General features: G+C 35.4%; 1 pseudogene; it reads right to left on the reverse strand.

Annotated features, from left to right (window-relative positions):
- Positions 1-3,712: 3,712 nt before the first annotated feature.
- Positions 3,713-4,454, reverse strand: LOC127543996 (general transcription factor IIF subunit 2-like; annotated as a pseudogene).
- Positions 4,455-5,430: the final 976 nt, after the last annotated feature.

Here is a 5,430-nt window from a genome sequence, read left to right on the forward strand (position 1 = left end):
TTTTTTCTTCTACCTCGTTTACATGATTGTTAAAATCCTTTATAAGCTCTACCAAGCTTATAAATTTGACTCAATTTCCTATATATTTGACAAATGAGGTTTCCATCAGAAATACTATTTGTAGTGTGTGTATATGTGTATGTATATGTGTGTATAGTATATATATGTTTACACACACACACACACAAACACACAAACACAGATATATATAACACAGATATATAACCTCTACCAAGAGAAAATTTTTTAGGTCTGAGACCAATTCATATTCCCCTTTGAAACTTCAAATGTAGGCATTTTGACACTGTTATACTTTTTTGAGTTTGTTTTTGCGTTCTCTGCTGCCATAGTAAATTTCTATTTGTTAGGCCTTCCCATTTTCATTTTTTTCAAGTTTAACTCTGATTCTGTGGAACTGGAGGAACTATTCCAAGCTTCTTTTGCTTGGTACTAGGCCTGATCACTGACTTTCAGCAAAAGGTTTAATTATATTAAATAATGAAATTAATTAATATAAAAAAATAAATTTTAACTTAACTGCATTAAGTCAAAAAGATTCTGCACAAATAAAGCCAATGCAACTAAGATTAAAAAGGAAGCAATAAGCTTGAAAATTCTGTGTTTGTGTGTTTCTGTGTGTGTGTGTGTGTGTGTGTGTGTGTGTAAACATATATATAATATATTATTATAGCTTTTTATTTACAGGATAGACGCATGGGTAATTTTTCAGGATTGACCCTTGCAAAACCTTTTGTTCCAACTTTTCCCCTCCTTCCCTTAACCCTCTCCCCTAGATGGCAGGTAAACCTATACATGTTAAATATGTTAAAGTATATGTTAAATACAATATATGTTTACATATCCATACAGTTATTTTGCTGCACAAGAAAAATCGGACTAAAACATAATGTAAAAATAACCTGAGAAGGAAATCAAAAATGCAAGTTAACAAAAATAGAGGGAAAATGCTAGGCTGTGCTTCAAACTCATTTCCCAGAGTTCTTTTCCTGGGGATAGCTGGTTCTCTTCATTTTTGAACAAATGGAACTGGTTGGTTCATCTCATTGTTGAAGAGGGTCACATCCATCAGATTGATCACAGTATTGTTGTTGAAGTATATAATGATCTCCTGGTCCTGCTCATTTCACTCAGCATCAGTTCATGTAAGTCTCTCCAAGCCTTTCTGAAATCATCCTACTGGTCATTTCTTACAGAACAATAATATTCCATAACATTCATATACCACAACTTATTCAGCCATTCTCCAATTGATGGGCATCCATTCAATTTCTAGTTTCTGGTCACTACAAAGAGGGCTACCATAAACATTCTTGCACATACAGATCCCTTTCCCTTCTTTAATATCTCTTTGGGGATATAACCCCACTAGTAACACTGCCAGATCAAAGAGTATGCACAGGAAGTTTTCAATTAAGAATTTAAAGCCATCTATAGTCATATGAAAAATGTTTTAAATAATTTTTATTAGAGAAATGCAAATTTTAACAACTTTTGAGATACTAGCTCACCTATCAAATTGACTAGGATGACAGAAAAGAAAAATGATAAATGTTAGAAAAGCTATGGGAAAATTGGAACACTAATGCATTTTTGGTTGAGGTAGGTTAATTTGAAGCAGGTTGTGGTCCCTTTAAGAAACTATATTTCCTTTTGTTCTGAGATTCCTTTCAAATTCTCAGCCCCTTCTGGCTGAGGCATATCCTCTCCAGAAAAAGTTGTCTTTCCTGGATGCCAGGGTTTTTGATTCACAAATACTGGTCAAAAGCATCCCTTTGAATTCCAATAGGAGATCTTGGCTTGTTGCAGCCCCAACTGGATCTGAGCCAACTTGGGCTCTCCCAGCCTTCACTGGTTCTGATCTGCTACAGTTGTCCCAACCCCAATTCTAACTTTCTTGGGTTGCCCAGTCCCCACTGGTTCTGATCTGCTTGGGTTTCTCAACCCCCACCAAGACAACCAATATAATGAGCTTCCATCAGCTAAGGTCTTTGCAGATGGACCTTGGCAGCTCCCTTTGCTGCCAGGACCTTCTGTCCACTGAGAACTGCATTCTCAGTGCAAAACTCCATTTTCCATTGATCTGCCTGCTGGAATAATATTCTTTTCCAGTGTTATCCTCTCCTTATCCTCACCTATTTCCCTAACCAAACTTCATGCCTCTCTGTCAGGATTTCTAACCTTACTTTTAATCCCTATAATAAACCTCTTTTATTAATTTAGGTTTGGTGTCTGCAAATTCCTTTACAAAGAACCTCACCATCACCAGAAGGGAGTCCCCAAAACTCCCTACTCTTGCACTGAATCTCAAGGGGATGCAAAGGAGTCAAACCACTCCATTTGGTTCCCTGAACTCCAAACCTGCCACTAGATCTTATCATTTAATTCCCTTATCACCAGAAATCCTAATTTGATTTTGGTTCCCTAAATCTAAATCTCATCAAATTTACTTTGTTTAGGTAGTGCAATATAAAAGATATTCAATTCTGATGCTTAATATCATAATATCTTTATTGTTGTGCAATTGTTTTTAGTTTTGTGTGTTTTTTGTTACTTCATTCAGGGTTTTCTTGACAAAGATATTTGAATAAGTTGCTACTTGCCTTCCCAGCTCATTTTATAGATGTGAAAATTAAGGCAGACAGGATTAAGTGACTTGCCCATGGTCATATAATTAGTAAGTATCTGAGGCCAGATTTGAACTCAATAAGAGGGATGATTATTAATAACTAATTATTTAAAGAGATTCAGAATTTCTTCTTTCTATTTTCAACAGCTAAATTTCTGAAGATTGAGTTAACTTTCTCCTCTGTATAATTGTACTCAATTTTAAAAGGAATCTTTAGTATGAATTTCACTCAGTCAACCTTTAGAGAAGACAGACCCTTTTGTCTAAATTGAATGGAGACATCCTTTTGTCTAAATTGCCCAAGGTTGGGGGTGGTGTGGGTATAGATAGGTTTTTTCCAAGGGTAACATAAATTCTCAGTCCCTTATTTTTTAACAAATTAAAATGATCATATTTTTAAAACAAACTTAATGGATAACTTTTTCAGGCATATTTCAGAATGAAAAAATCTCATTCTTTGTTTTTTCATTCAGGAGGTTGCCTCTCTTTCCCAGGCTAACCATTTTTAAGTGGTTGTTTACTGTGGGCAGGTAAAGGCAAAGCTCCATTCAATAATACATTTGCTCTTAATTCAAAGCTTTCCCTGGTATTAGAAAACCTTTTCCTATTTGGTATTTTAAAGTCAATACTTAAAAACAAAACCAATTTTAAAGTAAAAAAAAATCCCTTATATCAGCTTATTACAAATTTCTTTTATAAATAACTTCCCTCCCCCAAACTTTGGAACATTTATTCAAAAAATAAAGTGGGGCAGGTAGATGGCATAGTTTAGAGCACCAGTCCTGAAGTCAAGAGGACCTGAGTTCAAATTTGATCTCAAACACTTAACTTCTTAGTTGTGTGACCCTGGGCAAGTAACTTAACCCCAATTGCCTCAGAAAAAAAAAAAAAAAATGAGTGTAGCTGGAGAATCCAGAAGTACCAGTAACTTTAACTGTAATCTTTTTAACATACTACTCAAAGTTTTGAAGACAGCTGCAGGATTTGCCTAGTACAATCACCAGCCATCCTACTACCATCTCCTTGACATATACATGAGGTCTTTCTAATCCCTCTTATCCCTCCTTAGTAATAACTGTATACCGACTTCAGTTCCCAGGTATTTTTATGGGTTCCCTTAAAATTGTAAATGCCTATTTCTTTCAAGATAGCTTTCAGGCTGCTTGGTGATGCCCACTAAACCCTTAATGTTGTAATACCAATGTTTTTCAAAACATGAAAACATGTCCAAAATCTATTGCTTATCAGTTCTAGCACACTTTCCATCTTATTTCTTTTTCTTTTCATATTCAGTATTGTATTGATGATTAACCTGTGGTTTAAAATTGGTTGCAACAGCTTTTTCTAGCTGCTGTAAAAAATCTTACAGGTTTTGAAGATTCATATATTTGTAACCTTTCCAATCTCACATAGTTTTCACTGGCAGCAGGTCTGCATTCAGCACACTGTACCATTATTTCTTCCAATGAAAATTTATCATTTTTACTGCTCTCGGACTTTTCTTCAGGCTAGCCTTCTGATGAGCTCTCTGTAAAGAGTATCAATGCAATCAATGTCTTTGCAAGAGAAACAGATGTTCTTTAGGAGCCCTGACAGAAGCAGATTTTTCACCAATATCATGGATAGATGCAGGTTCCTTATTCAAAGTAAAAGATGCTTCAGTCCTTTTATGATTTTTAGTAATTCTCAGTTTATCTATTTCTCCCCTTCTGAAGTTTTGGCCCATTGCTGAGAAAAGATCTTTCACAAGCCACACTCTAGTGCTTTGTTTGGCACCAGTCAAGTTGGGCTCCTTGTGCTCAGCCATGACTGCACTAATGTAAGAGAGAAGAGTGCAAGTTCAGGGATCAAGGGCTAAAGTCTAAGAGGTGCAAGATGAGGAATGAGTGGTAGGTTGAGAGTTTCAGAGGTAAGAAGAATGATCCCAAGGTGGTGGCTCCAACACCACCAGCTTTGTTCCAAAGCTGGGAAGTGGCTAGCTTTGGGGAGGTAATATGTCATTCCCCTTTGGCCTTCATTGTAATATTCATTCTCTCATTAACTGTAAATTAATCAGGATTGATTACCACCCTGGGGACCACCTATTCTTCAAAGGATATATAAACTGAGCCAGTTGCCATAATTATTTTTTAGTCTAAGAGAAACAGTGACCATACTTTTTATTTTAAAAAGTGTTGTCCTTATTTTTAAAAATGATTAAATTATCCAGAAAATATGTCTCTTTAACCTTTTTTAATCATCTTAAGAGGAAAGATGAGTCTTTTTATCTCCAAACCTGGAACTCTTGACATTTTACCACCTAGCTGTCCATCACAATATATATTTAAAATTGATGACTTACTCAAAGGGTAAACAATGGTGGTTATAAACAGACTACAACATATTTCCAATTTTAAACTATGTTCATATTTCATAGAATAAAAGATAGAGAACTGGTCATGAGCCACGTGGTCACAGTTCAAGCCCTTAATCAGACATATTCTGGCTGTGTGAAATTCATCATCACTTAACATCTCATCTCTCTAAAACTACAAAGAAGGTACTAATCTACATTTATAGAAAGATATAAAAATTTTCTCATCAGAGCTTCTCAATGCCAATGATGTCATAGACTGAATTCCCACTTTCTAGTGCCTACTGAATTTCAAATCTTAGTTCCCTTGCAAATCAAATGTGTCATTTTGGGCAAGTCATATAAGCTGAATCTTAATTTCCTCATTTGTAAAATGAAAGGGTTGGACTAGAATACCATCAAGCTTCTTTCCAGCCTTAGATATGTGAAG

The sequence above is a fragment of the Antechinus flavipes genome, chromosome 1 (assembly GCF_016432865.1).
Source record: "Antechinus flavipes isolate AdamAnt ecotype Samford, QLD, Australia chromosome 1, AdamAnt_v2, whole genome shotgun sequence".
NCBI classification, from domain to species: domain Eukaryota; kingdom Metazoa; phylum Chordata; class Mammalia; order Dasyuromorphia; family Dasyuridae; genus Antechinus; species Antechinus flavipes.